The sequence below is a fragment of the Amblyomma mixtum genome, chromosome 8 (assembly GCF_055824585.1).
Source record: "Amblyomma mixtum isolate Tamu chromosome 8, ASM5582458v1, whole genome shotgun sequence".
Classification (NCBI taxonomy): domain Eukaryota; kingdom Metazoa; phylum Arthropoda; class Arachnida; order Ixodida; family Ixodidae; genus Amblyomma; species Amblyomma mixtum.
In genome coordinates this window covers 12,006,616-12,032,868 of record NC_143019.1, presented here as the reverse complement: position 1 = coordinate 12,032,868, position 26,253 = coordinate 12,006,616, and the positions used below count along the sequence as shown (strand labels likewise).

The 26,253-nt window shown below is 47.2% G+C and overlaps 1 long non-coding RNA gene across 1 annotated transcript; it reads right to left on the bottom strand.

The window, feature by feature from the left end:
* Positions 1 to 214: 214 nt before the first annotated feature.
* LOC149331361 (uncharacterized) lies at positions 215 to 7,474 on the bottom strand. Its single transcript, XR_016284842.1, has 4 exons — positions 7,258 to 7,474; positions 6,291 to 6,384; positions 5,670 to 5,745; positions 215 to 885 (listed from the first exon to the last, which is right to left on the bottom strand). It is a non-coding gene; the product is annotated as an uncharacterized LOC149331361 (long non-coding RNA).
* Positions 7,475 to 26,253: the final 18,779 nt, after the last annotated feature.

The following is a 26,253-nucleotide window of genomic DNA, read 5'->3' as shown; positions in this document are numbered from 1 at the left end:
AAGAAATGTACAGCACTCTTAGAACTAAAGGAGTGCAGAGGAGTGCCCAGAACACACTTTGAAGGAGTATTCGCTTGTCCCATATTCCACTCCTTTTTCCAGAATAAAATTGCTCCCTCTGGACAAAGAGTGATCCAACACCTACTCAAGGAGTACTGTACTACTCCTGCAATAGAGTACAGGCACTCCTCCGAGGGAGTAAAGCTACCACATTGAAACAGCATCCTACTACTCTTTCAGGTAGAGTTCCAGGACTCCGTTTGTTAGAGTGACTATACTCCTTCAAGGAGTATCAGCCCAGATCTTATTTTACTCCTTCAAAAGGAGTTTCACGTGTTTTCAATGTATCCTACTAATTTTCTTATTTCACATATTCTTCAGAGCAAGTTGGTCGTATGTTTTGCAGGATCCACCTGCGCTACATCTACAAAAGAGTAATGAGCAAAAGGGATTATAATCTTTGAGTAGAATAATTTTTGCTCATACAACTACTTTATGGCTACACTACAGTTTGCACATTAGTATGGTGCTCTGTCTGCGTTGGGAATAACAATGGGTCAAGAAATAATGACACAAATGTACAACACTGATAACTTTTATTTCTCAAGTCATTGCTGTGATTGCTGTGGCTGCCCAAAACACGCTCGGGAGGCGCTCACTAGGATCAAGCCCCATTAGTGTCTCAAGCAGCAGACAAGCCCGCTTTGTTTTTGGGGTGTACTTGACATTAAATGCCAAGAACACTGCCAAAAGCAAAGTAAACCCATCTACCAAATCCACCGCAGTGAGCTGTAAGCGCTCAAAAGAAACTAAGATGCTGGATGATGCCGTAGCTTGCTCGGCTGAGTGAAGGAGCTTTGGCTATGCGTGCATTTCTCCGGGTGCCTGCAAACATGAATGAAAATAATGCAAGTAAGAGTCAATTCCAATGCCCTTTTCACACTATCCTGCATATAACCCCATGGAAAAAAAGAATACAACTAGAATGTACTGATCGTGTGTGTCATGTCGCCACTAGTATGTACCTATATTGTGACCAAGTGCAGACACCTTTCATTGCAAACCTTCATTCAGAGCTACAATTTTATGAAGCCCAATACAATTATCACTATGCTAGTCCTTTCAAAAGCTGTGTGCATGTAAAACAAGCGCATATTTACCAAATGAAAATTTTAACATGAGCAAGCTCTTCTGCAAGTATCATGATCAGCCTGACTACGCCCACTGCAAGGCAAAGGCCTCTCCCATGTTCTCCAATTAACCCTGTCCTTCGCCAGCTATGTCCACCGTGTTCCTGCAAACCTCCACCCATGGAATTTTTTGCTGCTTCCTGCTACGCTTGCCTTCTCTTGGAATCCACTCCGTTACCCTTAAGGACCAGCGATTATCTTGCCTTCGTCTTACATGCCCTACCCAAGCACCCTTTTTTCTCCTGATTTCGACTAGGATGTCTTCAACCCGCGTTTGTTCCCTCACCCACTCCGCCCGCTTCCGATCTCTTAACGTTACGCCTATCATTTTTATTTCCATAGCTCGTTGCGTTGTCCTTAACTTAAGCTGAACCCTCTTCGTTAGCCTCCACGTTTCTGCCCCATAGGTGAATACCGGTAGGATACAGCTGTTGTATACTTTTCACTTGAGGGGTATTGAAAAACTGCCATTCATGATCTGAGAGAACCTGCCATATGCACTCCACCCCATTCATATTCCTCTAGTTATTACCCTTCATGATCCGGATCAGCGGTCACTACCTGCTCTAAGTAAATGTATTCCCTTATCACTTCCAGTCATTTCTAAAACCACACCTATTGTGCTTGACGGTTTCTTGTCACATAATACATTGTGCAGTTTAAAATATAAGGTAACCTTGAATCGGGAAAACACTTAAACCAATGACAGTTTTCTTGCTGAAGAGAAATGGCTGTTGCAATTCCTGTTTCTCAGATACCATTAACTGAATTTCATCCTCTAAAATAGTGAAGGAAAAATTCAAAATATTTCATCTCAAAGAGGCAGACAACAAATTTCAGTTTGGTTTGGGTTGGTTTATGGGATTTAACGTCCCAAAGAGATCCAGGCTATGAGAGACGCCGTAGTGAAGGGCTCCGGAAATTTCGACCACCTGGGGTTCTTTAACGTGCACTGACATCGCACAGTACACGGGCCTCTAGAATTTCTCCTCCAAAGAAATTCCAGCCGCCGCGGCCGGGATCGAACCCGCGTCTTTTGGGTCAGCAGCCGAGCAAATTTCAGTTGCACATTTTTTTTTGTTTTTAATGATGCATAAGGCATTACTATGCACGGATAACCACACAGTATTCGCCTATGACTGCTAAATAATTTGTAATTAAATATCTTCTCTCTCCTGCTTCACTTTTAAAAACTGAGCAATGGCAATGGCATCAAAGGTCAGTATAAGCCAGGGGAGGCATGAGGAAAACTGCAATATAATTGCGGCTTCGTCATTCATTGTGATTCCGACTCTTAAGGCAGGCTGGCTTTAGCATTGTAACTAATTAAAATGATGAAGTAGCGATATCGTAGCTTTTTTGTGCCTTCCATAACCTATACTGAACATTTATGTCATAGCAATTGCTATGCCATTGAAACAGGGAAGAAAAGAAATCTGGTTGTAATTATTTAGCGATTGGAGACGAATACTATGCAACAATTCTATGTATACGAATGCCCAGCACGTCGCTACAAAGAACACACATAACCAAAAATTTGGTGTTTATACTCATTTAAGGTAGTACTACTTCCCACGCAAGAACACGACAGCCATGTGTAAACTTTTTGCTTTCATAGTAATAAAATCTATCCAACGACAAGTTAGGCGCAGCATGTCTGCTCTTTATAAATATGTAATACTGACAATGTTTGACACTAGCATTTGGCATGAACGAGATAACTGTGATTACTTCGCACATTACGTGCCAGTCCATACTATTATGCACAATTTAGATTTGCAAATGTAATGTGTAATTCTCTATGACTGCCACGTTAGTGCACTGCAAACCAATGAAGTTGTCTTGCATTTGCAATGTTCTCACTACTTTTATGCAACACTGATCACTTCAGTATATATGCATCGTTCTGTTAGACGGCCACGGGATAGCTAGAATTAAGGCTATTTTATGTGATGGAAACCATTGACTGGACAACAAAGAAGAAAAGCCTCAACTACTGTCCTGGTGCTGGGACGTCTAATAAGAGCTCAGAAAGACTCGGTTTCAATACGCCAGACCCTCAGCATAACATTACCCTGTGCGAAAATACCCCACCCCACCCTAGCTTAATTTCTGTCCACATGCACCAAGGCTCACTGCACCTGTTATAAATATTGCCCTAAATATTGCAATCAAGCTGCCCGTGTATGCATAGGCTATCTGTGCATGGAGAAAGAAAGAAGTTGTTAGGAATGTTTCACACCAAAAACAGAAAAAAAGGCAGCCTGTTTCTCAGAAACAGCTAAGAGCATGAAATGGTGTGTCCAAAAAGATTAGGATGCTTTGTACTTATTTATGACAACCAGAACTGTCAGAGCTGCGCTTTCAAAAATTCAGGAGCTTTGTGCACAAACGTAGCTTCCGTATGCACGTCTTGCAGCACCAACGCTTCCGAATTGAAACGACCGATGAATATGCACAGGAAAAAGCAAATAGAGGGCGCTTGAATTTAAAAGAAAAGCTACCTTGAACAATCAGAAATTTCGCGACAGAACCTTCCAAACAGTGACGTGTACTGGTTGCGGTATACCGAATATATACCTAGCAAATAAGTGTGCACTTTGTTAACGAGCGGGATTCTGTGGCGGCAATGCTACAGCTCCAATTCCGAAAACCTAACGCTGCAAAAATTGAGTTTTCAAAATACGTGCGAATGCACGATACACTTTTGCACGCATTTACAACTTTCAGTAGTGAAACACAGACAACGAATCTTGTGTATGCGTCTTCCTTGGCTGGTAAAAAAATTCTTCTATAAGTCTCCAGTTTGCCTGTGTACTCCACAAATTCTAGGATCCCTGTCCGCTACATGTCAAATTTCACTGAAGCGAAAGTAATACAACCGACAGCTGATGATCTGCTAGGGCAACAGGATTTCAAAAGTTTGAGAAGGGCAGTGGGAGTCCAATCTAGGTGGAGTAGTGAAATTTGACTAGTAACAGACAGGGATCCTCCAATCTGTGGAGGAAACCGGCAAATTGGAGACTTACGGAGGAATTTTTTTACCCGCCAAAGAACACGCACAGAGAGAACCACAGAGGACTACGGCTTTTACCAGCCCTTGTCCTGTGCGGTTCTCTCTTGTGTATGCGTCTTCTTTGGCTGGCAAAAAAATTCTTCCATAAGTCTCCAATTTGCCTGTGTCCTCAACAAACCGCAGGATCCCTGTCCACTACTAGTCAAATATTTCAACTCCACCTGGCTTGGACTCCCACCGCCCTTCTCTGTGGAGAAAGGGTGACAGCAGCTGGCAAAGGACAAGGTTAACTGCAGATCAACTGGGGAAGCATTATCCTGCACTGATTTTGACGGCAGGTTCACAAGACAAACAAAATCAACTCAAGGAGCGGGGTGCACATCATGCGACTGAATGTCAATGGCCAGTGAAAATGGCACCAGCACTGTGGAATGCACATGCAGAAAACGAGACGCATTTTTTTGTCAACTTTGAGTAGCAGTCTACTGCACTTTTAAAGAGCAAAGCTCTCAAGTATGGCAACACTGGCACTTTTTGTTTTACTGGGGTGAGGGTCGTCGTGAGCGTTGAAGTCCATATTTCTTTTCGATCCACTGTGTTAATTGCGAGCTATGTTTACCTAATAGGGGCTGGGCATCTAACATCACCGTTATTTCTTTGCAGCAGTTAAAACAATACAGCATACATTTTATAACATGCTTAACGAATTTTTGGGAGCAGCATGCTTTTACCCTTCTACTATTTGTTGCTACTGAATCAGTTTGGCGTTGACAAAAGATCTGTAATAAGGAGTAATTACTCATTGACATCCACTCGAGCACAGCCAAATGGCTAAAGAAAGATTCGTCCTGGTCCGGTGTTCGAACTCAGAACCAGCAGTCGCTCTACCAATTTGTCCAACCTGGACGGCAAGCTTATGGTAGGGCGAGAGCGAAGTGATCAATAACTCGAGTGGGAACTGTGTTGGTCCAATGTTTTAGGACCCCTAAAACATTGGACAAACTCAGTTCCCGCTTCATGTTACCTCTAAAACAATGGACAAACTGAGTTCCCGCTTCATGTTACAATACTGAGTGACATTTTGGTCTATACACCAGAAATACCGGTAAAGCATCATGATAGAACACAATGTTTTTTAAAGGGATAAAGGAATATGTTCGCCCTTTCAGAGGGCACATATGCATAAGAGGCAACATGTGTGAAATAGTCACTGCACCTGAAGCAGTGTAAACTCCATTATGTTAACAGCAGCAGTCAAAAGCTTCATGAGCGACTATTTCATACAGATCATGCAATTACATTCATGTAATTCAGGATCAGATTCATGTGATTATACAGGGAGGTACTGCTGCTAAGTGCACGTAGAGCTCTGCATGCATTTCTAAACCCGGCTGTGAGCCTATGTCTACGAAATTTTTCTAAATAGGCAGGTAAGGTATGCATCACTGGAAAACAATACCTACCACAAACAGCTGAGGAGAGATAGCACAGCCAAAAGCTGGAAGCACGAATGGCCCAGTAGATACTGGCAGCTGGCAACTGCAAATAAATATGTCAGAGCAACTGTTGTCAGTGGCCGTAACAATGTCACGAATGACAAGAGAAGAAATTGTCTACTGCTTCATAAATTAGAATAAGGTATTAACATAGGAACACAAAAAGCAATGAGATGGCCCATGACAAAAGAAATGAACAGATTGTATGTGATGCACCGATATACATTTTTTCAGTAGATTTACATGACTGTCACAACCACACTGAAAGATGAGCAGGCTGGAATACCACTATTTTTATGCATGATGAAAAGAATGTAACTATTCGAATATAGCATGCACAGGATTTAATTATTACTACTAGGGTGCTTTGGAGCAGCACCGAAGGTATTTTTAAATTGAAAGTAGCGACCAGTAGACCCGTCTGCTTTGCACAAATGACGAGAGGATGGAAAAGGCATGCATTCATTAGCAAGAAGCACGATATCTCACATCACAGCATGAAACGAAAACTGGTATTGCATTTAACAAACCACACAGAAATAAAAACTGCCTAGTGGCAATGCAAGTAAGAGCAAGGGAAAAAAATACCGAAGAAAACTGGTGAGTGTGGTGCAAGGAGGTCTGTGGGTAGGGTCTCGTGCCTGGGAATAGTTCCGAGCGCGGAGAATCGCCGGCAGCACAGCTGGTGGCAGTCAACCAAGAATAAATAAGAGAAAGTGAAAATCAATAACAAACCATCACCGATATAGCGAACGACTTGAAAGCGGGCCGCACAAACGAGGGATATAGCAAAAAAGCTTGAAATCCTAAATAAGTGCGCAGTTGCATCCCAAACAGTTCTCAAAATCTGAAGGCGAGGAAGCATCGACACCTACACCTCAGGGCAGACGCAAGAACGATCTAACTTTGACATAATACTGTGTCAAATTCTGTTCCATGGGGAAGCACAGATAAAAATTTACAAATGACTAGGCAAGGGATATGCCCCAGCCTTTTACACGCGATCATTGTCCCCGAAAAAATTGTATGACAAATATTAAGGCGTAAGCACTAATCCGACGAGTACACACACTGAGCACTGTCTGTTGGCAGCTGGCCTAGCGCGAGTGCTCTGTCGCGCGGCACTGCTGCTCATCGTCATCTTCTAAGTAGCACACATCAATCCGACGGTCACCAGCCGCGAGGCAACTCGACCGTTGTCAGTTCCCTTGTCTGTCCGCAGCTGGCCTAGCAAGAGCGCTCTCTAACGTGGCACTGCACGCTCATCATCCTCTCCTACGTAGCACAAATCTATGCTATTGGAATGTAGTAAACATTGTCTGTTGTTTTTCGCAGCGCTAGCAAGCGACCGCATAACTCTGTTGTGATAACTGGTGGCCGCGGCCGACAGCGCGCCTGAATACGTAGTGCGCGGGCCGCGGGCGAACGGACCGTCGTGTGAATCGGCCTTAACGCAACCGCACGCAGACTGCCTGCACTGCCATCCCTATATAGGCGCACACTAATAACGCGTGCGAATAGAGATCAGAAGTAAAGAAACGTACACGGGACTCACCGTTCAGACGGCTCATCAAGGCTTAGCAAAACCGCACATTCTCCTTCGTTGCCTCTCCAGATGACAAGAAGTCGTAGCGCTACCTTTCTTCACGGCTTTACCCGTTCAAAATCACCAGTGTTGACAGGGCGTAATTCTCGTCGTTGGTTTCAAAAACACACTTGTGTTCTTCATACACGTCCACCGCACGAGCACTCAAACAATGCTACGAAAACCCAAATAACACAAAACGTGACGACGGCTGCAGTTTTGCTTCGTTGAAAAAACCTACAAATGCGCTTTTTTTATTACCAATATTTGAATTGTGTTCGCAACAAAAACAAATTATATTTTTTCATTTTATTTCTTTATTAAATGCGAATACCAAAGCGCTTTTAGATACTTTTGCTGACATGTAGTTTGTAGAAGCTGCGATCCTGTGATCCCATCCCCGGGTGTCCTAGCAGACGACGGCGCAGACGACGCTGTTGACGGAATGTAATTTCGATTGACGGCAGCGAAAATCCCTTAAATGCGACAAAAAAGGCAAAGAAACGCACCGTATCGCAAACTGGTCCATATCAAGGATATGTTCGACGCGAGCGGTAGGACAAAGAGCAGCTGCGATGCATTACTCAACGCGACACTGGCATGCTCGACGGAGATCTACATGAAACAGAGCTTAAATGTGACCCGTACAAGCGGATTACTGTGATATCAACTGCGTTACGGAACTACGACGATACTTGCTTCACACTTTAGCTTATATGCAACAGCGGCCCGCACTCGTCGCATCCTGTTCGAGTGCACTTTCACTAGCAAGAGCCCACATGCATGGAAGCCGAGAGAAGCAACTGTCTTTTCGAGTTCAGATTGTTCCGAGAACTACGAGCAGCTTACTATAGAACGTACTCGAATTCAAGTTCTCAGCCTGTGTGTCACGTACGGTGACGATGGCGTCGAGGACGAGCTTAAGAATCGCCTTAACGTGGCCGCAACGCAGCCGGTATCCCAAGCATTCGTGCGCTAATTGTTGTTCACCTGTACTGCGAACGTGCGCTCAGTCGCAGGCCAGCCGCTAGCTGCTCGATTTACCAGCCTTGCGAGTACAATTCGCAAGTTTCTGAGCCAATCTGTGAGCGAGCCGAGCTTTCAGCAATGACGCTGCTCGCGAGCGCGCCGCGCGACGAGCTTCGGCCTGCTCCCTGGCTGCCGTATTCGTAGCTAAGCCTAGGAGGTTTCACTTCGATGCCAGAGCTGAGAGCGCTTCGAAACTGGCTAGCGCTGAGGTGCTACTCTTTGCATTGTAAGTACGTTTTATTGGGAACTATGTCTCGTAGTGAAATAAAGATATGCTCGGGTCGACCCGAACGGTGATGATGGCGTCGAGGACGAGCTTAAGAATCGCCGCAACGCAGCCGATATTCCATGCATACATGTGTGCTAAATTTGTCACCTGTGCTGCAAACGTGGGCATAAAGGCTCGCTCAATCGCAGGCCAGTCGCTGCTCGATTTTCCAGCCTTGCGTGCGCGATTCGCAAGCTACGGAGCGAATCATTGAGCGAGCCAAGCTTTCGGCAACGACGCCGCCCGCGGTCGCGCCGGGCGACGAACTGTGCGCTGCTCGCTGGCTGCCCTTGTCGTCGCTAAACCTAGCCGATTTCACATAGATGCTGTAGCTGAATGCGCTTCGAAACTGGCCAGCACTTAGGTGCTACCCTCGGCACCGTTTTACTCTGAACCCCGCGTCATAGGGAAATAAATACCCAGGTAGCACACGGCAGCGGGCCAATATTGGAAATCCACTGGCAAAGCGTGGCCCTAACTAGGCCCAGAGTTGCCAGTGAGCATCCGATATTGGTTGTGCCACTCCTTAGCACATCCAACAATGGCCCTGGTTGTCCAACGCTTTACCAGTATTGGCTGAGCCATAATTAGATCCTGGCTATCATGGGCCAGGTTAGCCAGGATTGCCCCACTGTTTGCCATTGCTGGCTGTGCCATCATCGAATCCTGGCTATCATGGGCCATGTTAGCCAGTGTTGTTCCACTCTTTGCCAGAATTGGCTATGCCATTTCCGGGAGCTGGCTATATTGGCCTAGGATTGCCACCGCTTATCCAGTGTTCAAAGTATAGTGGCAAACGTTGGTAAACATTGTGTCATCCATTAAAATGGGTTCAAAATTATTTTTATTGTCGAGTACCATATCGGCAGTTCATAATTTTCGAACGCGCTAAAACATGCGAGTTCAAATATTTGGTTTTATTTATTATTATATTTTAACCGAACACTTTTGCAGTTTGTGAGCAAAGCTACCCATGATTCCGTTGGAAAAGCTGCACTCTGGTTGCGCAGTGAGCGGCAATAATACGTTTAGGAGAATTGCGATCGAAGTCCTGTTGATCAGAATTAACGTTCTGATTACACCCGACACGCCTTCAACAAAAATTGTCAACAGGTGCCTTCAACAAAAATCAAATAAGTTTCATTTGATTAAATTTTTGGAATAAAAAAATCACTTTATTTTTATTCGCTCTAGGAATTCACTGCCGCAGTACGCAGCTGGTGTCTGCTTCAGGGAGATCGCGATACAAACGTAATAGATGCGCAAGTGCATTCGCTAAACCGAAATTGTGCTCAGTTTTGGCAACGTCCAGAAACGAAGCAGTCGCCTCGTAATTTCGAATTATGCGTTGCGCTCGTGAAATATTAGGCGGGTGCTTCATAAACGCACGCGGACACGTGCTAAGCGATTCCTACGCTTCCCTACGTCGTGCCCTGTGATCGCGCCTTTCCCGTGTTTTCTGATTTGCTATTTCCTTTCTTTTCTGCAAATCGTTGTGTTGGAAATTGTTGCTTTTGACCATTTTATTCTTCTGTTGCGTAATTTGCATTGGGGGCTATATAGCTCTTGCTCACGTCTTTGTATATTTACTCGCTGGTTTTTTTTTCTTTCGAACATCACCTTTATTGATGAAAACCATCGAAAGTAGTTGCGAACCACAATTCAACATGCCTTTGTTTGTTTTTGCTTTTTTTGCGCGAAACTTCCACCCCAACAAACAATTTGAGGATTCTTCGACGACCACTGAATAAATGGACTGACAACTGGCGTTAGACGCATGTTAACCTAGCTTGTTTGGCGCATGTACGGTACATGAAACTATGAAAGAGCGCGCATTCTGCTTGGATATATTTTTTGCTTTATATTTTTGTTATGTGGTAACATTTTAAGCTATCTTGAACTAACAGAAGCCACATCATACGGCCCCACAAAATACGCGAGTGTCTCAAGTCGTTTTGGCGAAATGCATCTTGAAGCTCCAAGTTTTTCACTTCAAAATTTTCAGGCTTTTGCTGCAGCTTTGTAGCAATACTTTGACGCTTCCGTGTTTCCCATCCACTTCTCTCTTGTAGATATTGCTTTCTGTACTGCCTGTGGCCATGTGACTCATTCTCCAAAAATTCCAAACCCTTTTCACGTGTTTTGGCCTCTTTCCCTCTCTCTTTCAAGTCTTCAAGTCGAATATCTCCCCACCTGTTCTCCCGGCCGTGCCCTTTTCCAGGGAGCGGGCTAACCCCCCACCCCGCGAAGCGCTATTTTTTCTTTTTGGTTGTCACTTTCTCAAACCTGTTTTCCCTCGCACGCAGCTACGCGCTTCGCTGTTCCTCCACCTCCCTGTCTCCACCTTTCAGCTCGAGGACTTTTCTCGGAACCACAAAACCTGTGTAAAGGAAAATTACTCTCTCCCCTCCAGCCAACCCCCCCCCCCCCCACACACACAGACACACCATCGTCTCCACTGCTCGTCTTGGAACCGCGCGACTCATCACATTCTTGACTGCACGGCGGAGCTCAACCACGTGCACAACCAACGCGACGAAAATGCATGCACACTCGAGCTAGCACCGTTCATAGTCTGTGCACGCGAAAAGCCACACTCATATATTAGGAGAGCTCCGACGCTGTTCGTACCGCCTGCAAGATCTTTTGTAAGTACTAAAACTCTTTTACCTTGATATACGTCTGGAAGTTAAAGTGGTTTTTGTAGTAAATGTTGCTTTGACTACATGCGCCTTTATTTTTTAGGCAGGAGAAGAGAGCGAGCCAAAAAGCACGAGGACGACTTCTGTGTACCCACTCTCATTGCGAAATGGCTTGCTTGACGTCGTGCGCAGTGGAATTGTGGCCGAATGGTGAGAATTTAATTTTTCGTCTTTGGTGAGATGAACTCACTAAAGATTCACTACTTTGGCTAACAGCGGGTTTGAACTCATATGACTTGAGATAGAATGCATTCGGGAATATGTCCTTTACCGCTTATGCACGACGGAAGTCAGAACCGCTTAATTAATTTTCCACTGCAGACTAGTTGGTAAGGATATGTGTAATACTTCCGTAGTGTTTCTTTTTGCCGTCTACTCTTGCAGACTCAATAGAAAATCCGCAATTACTGGTTAAAGCTTTTGCCCAAGTTCTCTCGCAATGAAAAAGGGCATTACTCTGGACTATAAGACTAGTATTTTTGTGTGGTTTTCAAGTTGCAGTTTCGAATCCAACTATAGCATGCATGCGAAGCAACTAAGGTAAAACAAAGGTGCCCTGAGTTCCTTGCGTTCAGCGTATTTCGTCAAAAATCGCAAGCCGCATTTTTAACCCCATTAAATAAAACTAATCAAAAATGTTGTTTTGACGTCCATGTGGAAGAGACGCTACAACCTGTGCATGTTTACTGGAATAAAAAATTACCTCGCAATTTAGAGATACGAGTTATATTAAAACAAAATAATACATTAATCTGTTTTCAATATTACATTAATTTGCTTATCTCGCATTGAATATATTTACTGGGAGTGCGACACGACGCATTAAACTAAATTAAACCATTTGGTATAAGGGAAGTTTAGTAAATTAAATTCCACTTTGTGCAACTAATGTGGTGCTGATTCTTAAGAATAAATTAAAAATTATCCTGTAAAATATGTTGCTAGTGTCTTCACGATGACTGTGTTTCACAAAATTCTGTGTTATTTAATCATTTTTGTTTTTGTTCTGTGATGGCCATAATTCAACTTACCATGACATCATGCATCTCTTTGCAGGCTTGGCGCTTCGTGAGGCCATCGTGCAAGAACTAGACGAGGAATTTCTTTGAATGCAGTCCAGCAGTCCCCTTGCAAGTGGAGTGCAACGATTACTTTGGATATGACTGATCAGTTCACTGGAGGACAGCTCCGTTGAGCGCTTTATGGATGCCTTAGCCGTGCCGCAGCAGCTTGCCGAGATGCTTTGTCCAACCGATCGGCACGCACCAAACTTGAAAATAAATTGTTTTCCCACAGCCTCTGCCACCATGCTCTTGGGCCCCTTTTCTTTACTCCCCACGGTGGCTGGTGGTAGCGCAAACCATCCTGTGTGCGCTAGAAGCGTGATTCTTGTAACTCAAAGCAATAAACGGGTCTTTTTTCTGCAATTCTTTCGCAACCTCATTTATGAATATTTGCTAGGTAGAATGGTATGTATGTACATCCATCCACAGTGCCGGTCATTGGCGAGTGGGTTAATTGCATGTGCCAGCGTTCGAAAGCTGGATGCCATTATTCGAAAGCTGGAAACCATTATTCGAAAGCTGGAAACCATTATTCGAAAGCTGGATGCCAATATTCGAAAGCTGGAAACCATTATTCGAAAGCTGGCTACCAATGTTTGAAAGTTGGCTACCAATGTTTGAAAGTTGGATGCCAGTATGAGACCTTTGCTGGTCCATGCTGCAGAACGAACATCGGGACTGCGTTGGCCGCTTGATCGGCCGAGCGTTGGCCCAAAACTGGCATGAAAGTAAGGCCAATGTGTGAAGTGGTAGCGCTCGGCCCAAATGCCAGTGTAGGACCGATGTTCGTGCCAAGTTTTGCCAACACTTGCGCGACGTTTGGCCAATGTTGTTGTGCTGCCTGGGTATATGCTCGGTTTCCGCGATCCCTTCAGGAGCGGAGCTATAGCAGAGGCCAGGCGAACTCTGCCATAGCCTCCTATATTTTTTCTGTGCCTGCCGAATGCGCCCTCCGCGGCCGTCGGCGCACCTCAGTTGGTTACGCTACTGAATGCCGAGTGGTGGCGCTAGTCACGTTGGGGTCGACTGCATTTGTCGTCTGCTGCTGCACAACGCTGACCACGCTGTCGGTCAGTCGCATGCGCGTATTTGGATCCTTGTCACTGGCAATTCAGTCTCTTTGGCCCGCACGTGCAAAAAAAACAAAACAAAGCTTGCTGGCGTTCGATGTGACAGTACTGCTCAGACGCTGACTTCGTGCTTCGCCGAGAATCGGCGACGCTCAACACATGCTGAACCACACATCACATCACATGAACGGTGAGCCAAGATTTTTTTATTGATAGCAATAATGTTATTTGTAGCCTGCATAAAGTCCTATATCTATCTGTGGCGTACTGTGTGTATAATTCGAATATTTGTGGGCGCATTTTCTGACTGACAGCTCTTAATTAGTTTTGTTTTTGCACTCGCGCTCGACGAATTTGTGTGGTTGCACTGAACTTTCTAAGCATACGACTGTAATATCGAAGCGCATTATTAAACCGCTCACCATTGCCTTGCAGGACCTAATGGCATACTGCTGTGTGCCGCGTTGCCGCTCAGATGGGAAAAGCAAGATTCCAGGCATCTCTTTCCGCGAGATTCCGGCGGACATGGCGCTACGGGAGCAGTGGTTGAGAGCCATACGGAGGGAGAACTGGGTGCCGAACACTACTTCGAATTATTCAAGAGTATGTAGCCGGCACTTCAAGGAAACCGACTTTGCGGAGGGCAAGCGGCGCCGTCTCAAGAAAGGTGTAGTACCCTCCTTGTTTCCGGAATACCCTTCATACATGAAGCCAAGGCAGTTTCACGAAAGGAAAACAGAAAGCATCAAGAAGAGGGCGTTTCCAAAAACCAAAGAAAAGGAACCTGAGCCGGCTGCAAAGCGGCAGAAGTTGCAGGATGGCACAGATGCAGAAATGTCAGAGGACAACTGTCAAGAGGCCAGCCCGTCGGCTTATCCAGAAAGAGATGAACAGGCAAGACCTGAAAATGAAAAGGAACCGCAGGGGGCTTCAAACAGCACACATGCAGAGGTTTCACACCAAGCAACGCAAGTGAATGTTGGAGTATCTAGCCTACTTGCAACTGAAAGAACAAGATGGAAACGCAGAGAAAGGGATCTGAAAAAGCAGGTGGAAAAGCTTCGACGTACAGTTGACCAGTACAAAACAGAGATTGAAAAAATGAAAAATGATTGCAATTTTGGTGATCTGCAGTACATTCGCCAGCAGGCTGAAGAGAAGCTGAAGAGAAGCTACCTAGCAGAAGCACCCTTCTGAATTGCCTTGGGAGCAGCTCGGGCGAGAGAGGTGTCAACCACCTATTGCAAGCAAGACTGAAGGCTGAATTATAAAGCCGCTACTCGTGAAGATTTATAAAGAAAGATTTAAGAAAGAAGCAGCCAGTTTGAAACATGAATTATTCGTGGACGCTGATAAATTCACAGGAAATGCACAGAAAAATGCGCAATCTGTCTCACGAGCGGCCCTCGACCACCAATTCACCGCTGAAACTGCATGCGCAGCACCCCAACGTGAGTGGCGCCCCCACCAAGATGAGCGGCGGCGCCGCGCAACTGCAGTGACGGCGCGTCCCCTTTGTTCGTTCCGTGATCCGGCAGGCACAGAAAAAATACACGAGGCCATGACTCTGCAGAGCAGCAGCAAAGCGGCTATGGGAGGAAATTTGTATGGCTGTTATCGTTTCTACCAACAACTCGACATTGGCTAATGATACTCTATCCCAGAGCTTTGGTCGTGAACAAACAATACCAGTGCATTTTTCTGACGCCGGCAGCCGGCATCCAGGCTGGCAGGCCGGCCCCGAGAAGCTAGCGCGCCCTTACGATTGTATGGCCGTAAGGGCGGAGGAGTAAAGCAAGCACTGAACTCCCTTGAAGTACGCAGGAGTGGAAATGCCATTTTACTCTTTTGTCAAGAGGAGTGAACAGGACCTTTCACTCTTTCTCGTTTGTAGAGAGAGTAGATTGAGACCTGCAGGAGTAGCGAGGCTCTTTTACTCTTAATGGAGGAGTAGCAGTTCTTAGAGTGAGGGTGAATTCATCGGCAACACCTGCTGTGCACACTGCAGTGGCTTACGAAAAAATTCAAGGAGGCCTGAATGCCAAGGGCCTACTTCCCTACATTGTCAAACAGCCACCACACATACAGAGCAGTACCACCGAGTAGGTTACCTCAGTGTTGTAGCTATCAATCATATTGAAACAAACGCTTGACAGGTCCAACAAGTCTATGCAGTAATGCATCCGGATTTTCACAGTTCCCTTAACTCCATTATTTTTTCTCCAAGTTCACAACCAACTGCAGACTTAAGGCAAAACACAACACTTCCATAATATTTAGCAACAAGGCATATACGAGTGCAAACAGCAAATGAAATAGCTCAGGGTAGCCCTGCTCAAATAAACAGAGATCAGGTAATCATAGTTAACTGACAAAGTATTATTCCGTATTTTCATTAAGACCTGGAACAAAACAAGCCATCGACAATATATTATGCATGCAGTCACTGAATTTCATGCAATCAATACAATTTACGCCGCATGATTACTTGTAACGCACAACCACACAGCCACCACGACGGGTTTCATGATCACTTCATGTTAATGGGCATTGCACATTCTATTCCGCCATTATAATCATAACCAACGCCTTCTTAACACGAGTGTCACTGGTAGTCATCAAATTAAGTTTAATACGAACATTCGCAAGGACAGAACAGAGTTGTTTGTAACAATAAAATTCCTACCGGGATGCAATCGAGCACACTTCAATGTGTAGAAAAAATTCGCGCCTTTTCTACCCGTGTTTAAACAAAGCGTGGTCGCTTTGAAGCTATGTCACAAATGATGACACTTGATTTTTCTATGGTTCCAATTTATGGAAGACTTTCGTAAGAAAGCAGCTCATAGAGGATGATGCAAGAGCAACATAGCGGTACCCACTGAACGAGCACTCAAACGCTTGGAAACGCCCTGTTTTCTTACGTCGAACGCTACACTTTGGTATGAAAACACTGGCTAAGACAGCATTGTGATTTGCATACCAAAGGAGGGACGCACAGCCGACGGCTGAATGAGGCACATTGGCAACATAGCCGCAGAAAGGTTGACGCTTTCAACACACGAGAGAATTGGAAGGCGACTTACTTTTGCTGAAAACGAGGTGCACCTTTCAGCGCAGTCCTGGTAGTAAAAGACATCGCGGGAAAACTTCAAACAGCAGCGTGAAATGAAGCGCCTACAAGCGCGAGACAACGGCGGCAGAGAAACGTTGTGAGCGTCCACTTCGCGCGCGTAGCAAGCGACCGCTAGCGACCGCAACGCCAAATGGCCAGACGAAGTACTACATTCCAAAAATGCAAAAGAAACAAAGCAGCAACATAAAAATAATCACAAATTGCATCTCATACTTTTATGTGACGCTAAGCATTTATAACTTGTAAAAAGGCTTATTTTTGCTTGAAACAGTTAAATTCACGTAGACAGACTGTATCGCCACCGAGCGGAGCGACACCAAGCAGCAAGCTGAGGCGTTCAGGCGCCCCTGTCGATATCGGACGTGGGGAAGGGAAGAATGCGCGCGAGCCGGGAGCAGGCTGCGCCAACATGGCGAGGACAGCATGGAAGAAAGCGGACGGCAATATTCCTTGCTCGTGGCCAGCCGAGGCCGAACGAAGAGGCGTTCGCAACAGGAAACAAATTTCATAATTTGCGTAACTTTAGTGCAGCTTTACAAGTGGTGGGCTAGTTGTACTCGATGTGGACCGTGATAAACGCGATTTCGGACTACATATGACAAAATGCGCTCTCAGAGTTTGAGCACAAAGCGCAGACTTCGCACCGGTGCGCCTGCTCTTAAAAAGGTGCAAATATCAGTGTAGGGCACTGAAATCTAACAGTTTATGTGCCACACTTGCATGTTTCATTCATTGTTTTAATAAAACGTGAAGGTTAAAAATGCTTGCCATGATCTATATCACGTTTAATCAATGGTGCCAGCTTTCTGCCAATCGCCTTAACGTATTGGCCCGTCTTCGTAACATAGTCTTGAGTTAGACGTTTCAGAAACCGCGCACGTCTTAAACGGACGTCTTGAAGAAGTTTTCAAAAGTTATCTTGCCGTGCCATTTCGAGCTGTTTCAGGACGTTTCTAAGACGTTCTGTGTTTCGTGGGTATGATTCTGTGGTGCGTTCGCAGAAAATTATCCAACGACATAAAGAAAACCCTTCTTTCTTGTTGAGTAACAGGCGAATACACACAAATCACCCGCCGCCCATCACCTCAGCTAGCAAGATCGCAGTATATAATGCGCCTCTCAGCATCTATGCTATACGAGAGGTCAGAAATATCTAATCTGTTGATGAGGAAAACCAAACACCCTCCAGAGAGGCCTTTCGAGTGCTGACAATAGTATTACATTCATGCAAAAACGGATTGACAGCAAATTCCGTCTCCTCAACGAAGAACGCTACGACGGCTCGTTGGTTCAGACGGAATAAAATTTGACCTAGGCAATGAGTTGTGGTCTTTCAGTTCGCGAAGTGTCTTTGTGTAATAATGCATACATGAGTAATTATGAGTATGCGAGTTTAGAAACGGAACCCGATAACAATCGGGATCTTCTCTATTAAACGTTTTATTTCACCATCATGACCTGTCACAAAGCATCGCCACCTGTGTTGTAGAGATGAAAGTAGACGCGAGTAGCTTGCGCTGAGGTACGATAGATGGTGTCATGAACGTGTTAGGTTCGAGTTCGGGTTTTTACGTTCCAAAATATTCTTCCACCGTGTTCCAAAGCGACACAGGCAGTCAGGCTATGATGGACGCCGTAGTGAAGGGCTACGATAATTTTGCTGACCTGGGGTTCTTTAACGCGAACTCATACCGCACAAGGGTTTTGGGTTTTGAAATAGAAGGACCGGTAGACGACACCTTTGAAAACATGTACTCGTCGAAACGGTAAGCCCGGTGATAACACGATCGTTTTGTCCTTGCGAGTGGCAGCGCGGGTGCAACCGTCTGCGACCGCTGCGGGCTTCACACAGGTACGCTTCGGGGACCGGATGTCACCCAGACTTCGCGCACTTTTACGTGGGAAGCTCCCAGACACCCTTAGAGCGTGTGGGGGTAGCGGTCTCGGACTCGAAGGAGCTGCCCTCGACTCAGCGTGGCAAACTCAGCGGAGACCAGCCACCAAGTGACAAGAGGTTTTTGGGCGTTCGGTGCCCAGCTTTCGCTGGTCGCAAGCCAGAGAATGGGTCGGAGCCAAAGGTTCACGAAACAAAACAAGGTTTATATAGCAAAGAGACGATACATAGGATTTCACAATCACTAGTACATACACATACCAAGTGATTAGCAAACAATGCAATTCGTGTAAAGTTAAACTCGAGAGAGAATACAATACAGAGGCAATATTGCACCTAAAGTGCACTAACACAAGAGAGAGAGGTAAACAAACAAAACACAATTTGTTCACCGGGCACTGCGGCAGTCCGACGACCAGAGTTCCACGACGATGCCGTCCCGCAGACTGGCGATCGTTGCCTCGTTGGTCCGATGCTGGCCGAGTGGTGTTTTCCCCGGGAGTCGAACGGGCGCGCTTCTCCGAAGCTTAAACGGCGGTCCGGACTGACTTGTTGTTGTTGTTGTTGTGACAGAGAAGGATGAAGAGGAAATTGCACGGGCCTGCTACTGGCTCGAGCCAAGCCACCACCGCTGCCACGTGCAGATAGAGGAGAGTTAAAAGATCAGAAAAAAGAGAAAAAGGAAAGAAAAGACGCGCGTCGCAGCAACAACTGCGTCCGCCGGAGCGGACGCTGCTCAGAAAGAAGCGGCCGAAGCCGCGCTCGCCGAAGCGAGAACAGAAGGACTGACTTGACAGCGGTCAATGCCTTCTTTTATAGGCTCGCTTTCCCGTCTGTTTGTTGTACGCGCCAAAGTAGGCGCGCACATACACTCAGCATTTGCAGTGCTGTCTCCCTTCTCTCTTCTCACTGGCCGCGCGTCCCCATTGGTCAGAGGTCGGGGGTCGCATCTCGAAGTTTCGAGCGTGTTCTTGAGTGGCGCCGACGCCGACGGGCGAGGGGGACGTGTCTTAGTGCACGCGAGGCTACGCCCTTTCCCCCCGTCAGCTGTAGAACCGACTCGCATGTTCGAGAATCTTCGGCGTGCATGACTCATTCCTTCGGCGAACGCCGTGGCGGTGGGGAGAGAGGCACGCGCTCGGCGGGGTCTTTCCCTCTCTCCCGTTGGGCTCGCGCCGCGAGACGCCGTGCGCGCGGCGGTTTTTTCTTTGTTTGTTTCTAAAATACGCCGAATTTTGTGACACTGCCCCTTCCTTTAAGAATATTGTGTAACAATATTCACAAATCACAAAATTCGCGCGCCCATGCATGCGCTCACAAAGTCAGTGGCGAATGCCAAAATACATACATCAATACCTTGATGCTTTCACATACATAACGCAGTGCAATAGACAGAGTGACAATTCGCGCGCACATGCATGCGCTCACAAACTGCATGTGAAAATACATACATCAATACCACGATGTTTTCACATACAAAACTCAATGCAATGTTCATAATCCCCATAAAAACACGCTGCGTTTGGGCAGTGCATTAACACAACATTGCAAACAGGAAGCACACTAGTATGAGGCATACTTTCGCCTATACTTCCAGGTTTGGCCTACAAAGTTGGTTCGGAACAGGAATGTTTCGCTCAAGCTTACAGTCGCGCTTTTAATTCTCTTACGCACGCGACTCTGACCTTTCTTTCTGTCGCGAGCTCTGCTCTTCTTTCGCCTCATGCTGAGGCTTCTCTTCCGAACGCGGTTTTGGCTCCGCTTCCTGCTCGTACTCCTCTCTGGTTCTGCGGCCAGTCTTCGAGCCCTTCTTCTCTTCCTCTGGCCAGCGCGTCTGTTGCGAGCAAATTTAACGCCAGTTCGCTTACGACGGCTGCGCTTCAGGTGTTTGCTCTCTTTTCCGTGTGCGCTCTTCTGTTTCCGTTTGCGCGTCCACACTGAGTCCTTGCTGTAGGCTGGGCTCGTTCCTCTGAGCTTCTTTCTGACTTTGCTGCGATGTTCGCGCAGCTCGCTTGCATCCGTCGCAGCTGTCTTTAGCATGGATCTCTTCTGGTCCATTCTCTTCCTCAGCTTTCTGCGAGGCCCGTCGTGTTCAATTCCACCTGTATTGGTGGTGTTCGATAAGCTTCTCTTTCTCTTTTCCTTCTTCCAAATTCTCCTTCGGGTCAAGCCCGGTTCACTGTCAATGGCGTCATCCGAACTGTTCTCTAGCGATGAAGCCACTGGCTCAGCTCTCTTTTGTTCTTCGAGGACTGAGCCTTCTTCTTCCAAGACTGTTTTCCTTTTCTTCTTTTTGCCTACTCTTCGAGCGGAATGCTCAGAGCTCGGCTCAGGACTGATTGGAGAATCATTCTCACTTATGAATTCTCCTTTGTCAACTCCTTGCTTCAGTTGGTCACATTCAGTGCAGCCATAAACAGACCTTTGCTCAGTCTGTTCTTTTCCTTCCGCTGCACATTCTCGTTCGCCAGTGGCAAAAATTTCGCCGCCCTCCTCACAGGCACAACCTTCCTCGCCTTCCTCATAGGCAAAGGCCTCCTCGCAGCTCGAGGGTTCACTCGGAACCGTTTCCGGGTTTTCACTGAGTGCACTCTCCTCAGCTATTACTCCGTCGGAGCTTTCGTTCTCTGCGACATTTGACCGCTCTTCCTCACGGTCCCTACTGCCACTCTCAGGTGTGCAGCACTGTGATTTGTCGCTGGAGCACCAACTTTCTTCCTCATCTTCAGGCGACTGCCCTAACATGACCTCTGACGGAAGCGTCAGGTTGGCCTTCTCCTCAGTGCCTACTACCTCAGGGGTAGCTACACTTTCAATTTCCTGAGGAAGAGACACTCCGGTCTGTTCTTCACTCTCGGTGGTTTCAGTTGCAGGAACAGGCTGTTCTACAACCTCATTCTGACCTGTGTAGCTGGCTGCAACCTCTTTCGTGGTTGTCAACAAAACAGACTCGTTAGTCTTCCACCCGGCCTCTCCGGGGTTAAGCTCCACTGGATCCCTGACGTTCCTCAAACGCCGCATTTCAGCAAGCTTCTTCTGAAGGATTGCCATCTCTCTTTCAAAAGCTCTTTCGGCCGCTTCTTCGCGCCTTTTCCGTTCTCTCTGTTCTTCTTCTCGTTTCCTTTGCCTCTCTTTCTCAGCGGCTTCTCTAGCGCGCTGTCTCTCTCTCTCTCTTTCTTCTCGAGCCCTCTCTCTTTCTTTCTCAGCTCTGTCTCTTTCCTGGTCCACCCATTCTCGCAGTTCGGCTCCGGTCATCCCCATCTGGAGACCGGCCTCTACTAGCTCCTTTAGCTCCTTAAAGCTCATTATTGGAGACCGAACTCTACATTCAAAGCAATGGATACCTCTCCACGGTGAACCTCACTAACCGCTTCCGGCGCGGCACCTCACAATATCGCTCTGCTGCTAACACTCGTTTACGATTCGTAAACTCCTTCCGACTCTTTCTCCGTTCTCTGTGCTTGCAAACACCAAACGTCCTGTCGTGGACGCCAGAATATATTGTCACCCAGACTTCGCGCACTTTTACGTGGGAAGCTCCCAGACACCCTTAGAGCGTGTGGGGGTAGCGGTCTCGGACTCGAAGGAGCTGCCCTCGACTCAGCGTGGCAAACTCAGCGGAGACCAGCCACCAAGTGACAAGAGGTTTTTGGGCGTTCGGCGCCCAGCTTTCGCTGGTCGCAAGCCAGAGAATGGGTCGGAGCCAAAGGTTCACGAAACAAAACAAGGTTTATATAGCAAAGAGATGATACATAGGATTTCACAATCACTAGTACAAACACATACGAAGTGATTAGCAAACAATGCAATTCGTGCAAAGTTAAACTCGAGAGAGAATACAATACAGAGGCAATATTGCACCTAAAGTGCACTAACACAAGAGAGAGAGGTAAACAAACAAAACACAATTTGTTCACCGGGCACTACGGCAGTCCGACAACCAGAGTTCCACGACGATGCCGTCCCGCAGACTGGCGATCGTTGCCTCGTTGGTCCGATGCTGGCCGAGTGGTGTTTTCCCCGGGAGTCGAACGGGCGCGCTTCTCCGAAGCTTAAACGGCGGTCCGGACTGACTTGACAGCGGTCAATGCCTTCTTTTATAGGCTCGCTTTCCCGTCTGTTTGTTGTACGCGCCAAAGTAGGCGCGCACATACACTCAGCATTTGCAGTGCTGTCTCCCTTCTCTCTTCTCACTGGCCGCGCGTCCCCATTGGTCAGAGGTCGGGGGTCGCATCTCGAAGTTTCGAGCGTGTTCTTGAGTGGCGCCGACGCCGACGGGCGAGGGGGACGTGTCTTAGTGCACGCAAGGCTACGCCCTTTCCCCCCGTCAGCTGTAGAACCGACTCGCATGTTCGAGAATCTTCGGCGTGCATGACTCATTCCTTCGGCGAACGCCGTGGCGGTGGAGAGAGAGGCACGCGCTCGGCGGGGTCTTTCCCTCTCTCCCGTTGGGCTCGCGCCGCGAGACGCCGTGCGCGCGGCGGTTTTTTATTTGTTTGTTTCTAAAATACGCCGAATTTTGTGACACCGGACCTGTGTGGGACATGTTTTCTGCGGGTCTCAACTATCGCGATATCATGGAACCCGTACCGCCCGAGCGCATGTGATGTAGTACATGGCGGTGTGCAGTTGTGGTCAACGAATGCGACGCCAACAGAGACGCAGCCCTCCTCTGCGGCCTCTCTTTCTGTCTTCTTTTTTTCACTCCAAACTTCCTCTCTTCCTCTACGGCTTGGTTGAGGGATCCGCCGATATGTGAGACAATTACTGCGCCTTCTCTTTCCTCTAAAATAACAATCAGAATTCAGGGAGCAGCGTGACTGCAGCCCTTTCGTAATTTCTTCGGGTCGCAGATGGGGTGTTTCGAGAGGCCTCCGAGTAACTCCGAGGGATTTGGCCAAAGGTCGTTTGGATTGGAAAACTTTTATCGGCTTGGATATCGCTCTTCTCCCCACAACCGAACGAAGTGTGTGCACCCGGAGGCATGGAAAAATGCTTTGACAGTTAAGCAGCTCGCCAAAAATATGAAACGAGAGTAGAATCTGGAAAGGCGTCAAGCCAGGGCAAAATTCATTCAAAATTACTACGGGAATATGACAGGCGTATACTACGTGGATGCAGCGGATCCAACCGAGGAGGATATCTTCACCATTGCGGTGTGTACGAGAGAAAGCAGGTGAGTGGGCTCTCGGCAAGAACTAGCGACGTACTAATGTTGGCACCCACTCCGACGCAGCGTACATAATGTCGAACTCGCAGCAGGCCTGCCGAAATTACGTGTGGGATAGGATAGGGCCACTCGCTCGCAGAATACTATTGGAATTTGAGAGCAACTCGGATTCATCATCATCATCATCAGCCTGACTACACTCACTGCAAGGCAAAGGCATCTCCCATGTCTCTCCAATTAACCCTGTCCTTTGTCAGTTGCCGCCACTGTATTCCCGCAAACTTCTTAATCTCATCCGCCCACCTAACTTTATGCCGTCCCCTGCTACGTTTACTTTCTCTTGGAATCCACTCCGTTACCCTTAAGGACCAGCGGTTATCTTGCCTTCGCATTACGTGCCCTGCCCAAGCCCATTTCTTCCTCTTGATGTCATTAAACCGCGTTTGTTCCCTCACCCACTCCGCCCTCTTCCGATCTCTTAACATTACACATATCATTTTCCTTTCCATAGCTCGCTGCGTTGTTCTTAACTTAAGCTGAACCCTCTTTCTTAGCCTCCACGTTTCTGCCCCATAGGTTTCTGCACACCCTTCAAGGCCCATGCAGTCTACCAGGTTACGTTACCTACTACGGCGCGATTGTCAAGCCATGGCCCTTCCGTCCACGCCGTATCTTCTGTTATCACTGTCATAAAGAAGGGCATATGCAAAATACCTGACCCAATCCTGCAGCAGTGGCCGATATCGACGAGACAGCAGGCCTTTGTGCCCTTTGCAAATTACTAGGTCCCGACATTCGTTCTACTCCTTGTCCAAAGAAAAAAGCAAAGAAGTCGAATAAGCCTTCCGAGAGAACTGGCATCAGCACAAGCAATCGCTTCGCTGCTCTAGCGTGTGCTGAAGACGTCTTACCCGAACTTCCTACACATGACTCCCCAACTCTCAACGTGCCTGCTGAGCAACTTTCCTACGCACAAGCCTTTCACCGTCGAGGAAGGAAGTCCGCATCAACACGAAAAGCCACGGACACCACAGATGAAGACACCGCTCTCGACAATGCCATCTCAGACGTTCGTCGCCATTTAGAGGAACTCACTAAGCGTCGAGAACAGCGGCGCTCACAGTCACCTCGAAGAAACAAAACGAGCGGGCTACTTCCTCACGAAGCATCTCCAAACAGCACTGAGGCACATAAAGGCGCCGAGGTCCCATGAAATGTGCACTCCCCAGTAGTGGAGAAAATAATGAGGCTCATGAAGCAGTTGACCACCCTGGTCGTTTGAAGCTCTTCGGCCTCGCCATGGCTAATGCACCGTCTCTGGAGGTGCAATGGAACTGCCGTGGTTTGCGAATAAGTCATCGGAAGTGAACAACCGCCTGAGTGACGGCAAACTCAAGGCCTGGGCCTTCCTTCTTCAAGAGCACAATTCCCTTCCTCGCCTCTCTGGTTTCTGCGCCTACCATTCTCCTTGCATCCCTGATCGCTGCTGTGTCGCTTCCTTCCTCCGTCCAGGTAAATCTGCAATTTATGTTCATCGTTCCGTTCCCAATACACCGATCAATATTTCACAGCGGTGCAACACTCGCCAGGAGGTCTTTGGCTTTCTCGTAAACCCTGCGCGTACACAACTGATACTTGTATCTTTCTATGGTCGTCCGGGAACAGTATCTCCCAACCTAGGTTGGATTCGTTTCCTGCGTGATAACTACTCGGGCACCACTATTTTAGTTGGCGAAGATTTCAACGGCGCTCACACTTCGTGGGACTACCCTTTGGATTCCTCCCGTTGTACTCACATTCATGGCACCTTTCTAGATCATTCATTTCAACTCCTAAATCAACCGCGAACTTCAACGCACCCACGGGGTGGTCCGTATTCGCCTGATTTGTCTTGGTGGCTAGGCCCCGGCAACCCTCGTTGGACTGTTGAACCAGATACTTGGGGCAGTGATCACAACCCTATTTTAATTTCCATCACAACTTCTCGTCTCCGGAAAATACGCCGCAGCGTGCGCTTTACATCATGGGATTCCGTACGCGCAGATAATCGGTTGTCTACACTGAACCCATCTACGGTTCTGTCTATCCTCTCAGCTGTTTTGTCGACTCATACATTCTCCACTACTGTAAATGAGGATGATCCAAATCCGGACATGCATCTTCTTAATATCTGGGCTCTTCGTCGCCGGGCGGATCATTATGCTTCTCGTAATCCCGATGACCTTTCAGCTCTTCCAGCTCTTCATCGGGCTACTGCATGTGCGCGGCGCTACTGAAAACGACTTAGCAGAGAACGCTGGGCTGCATGGTGTGCCCGCCTCCCCTATACACAGTTTAATAGACTTCATTGGCGGGTATTTCACTCCATGGAATGCATTCTCAAGTAGCTGATTATACTGAAAACATTTGCTTGGCTCTGAATGTGGATGAAGCTTCATTTGCACAATAAGCAGCCCGTCAGTTTTTCCCACATCATGACTGCCTTCGTACCCCTTCTCCTATATTATCGATTTCTGAGCCCCCTGATGAGGTTACTAAAGATTTTACCACGGTAGAATTGCTGGCCTCCATAGATCTCAGAACAAGCACTGCTCCCGGGCATGACGGTGTACCTAATCACTCTTTCGCAGTTT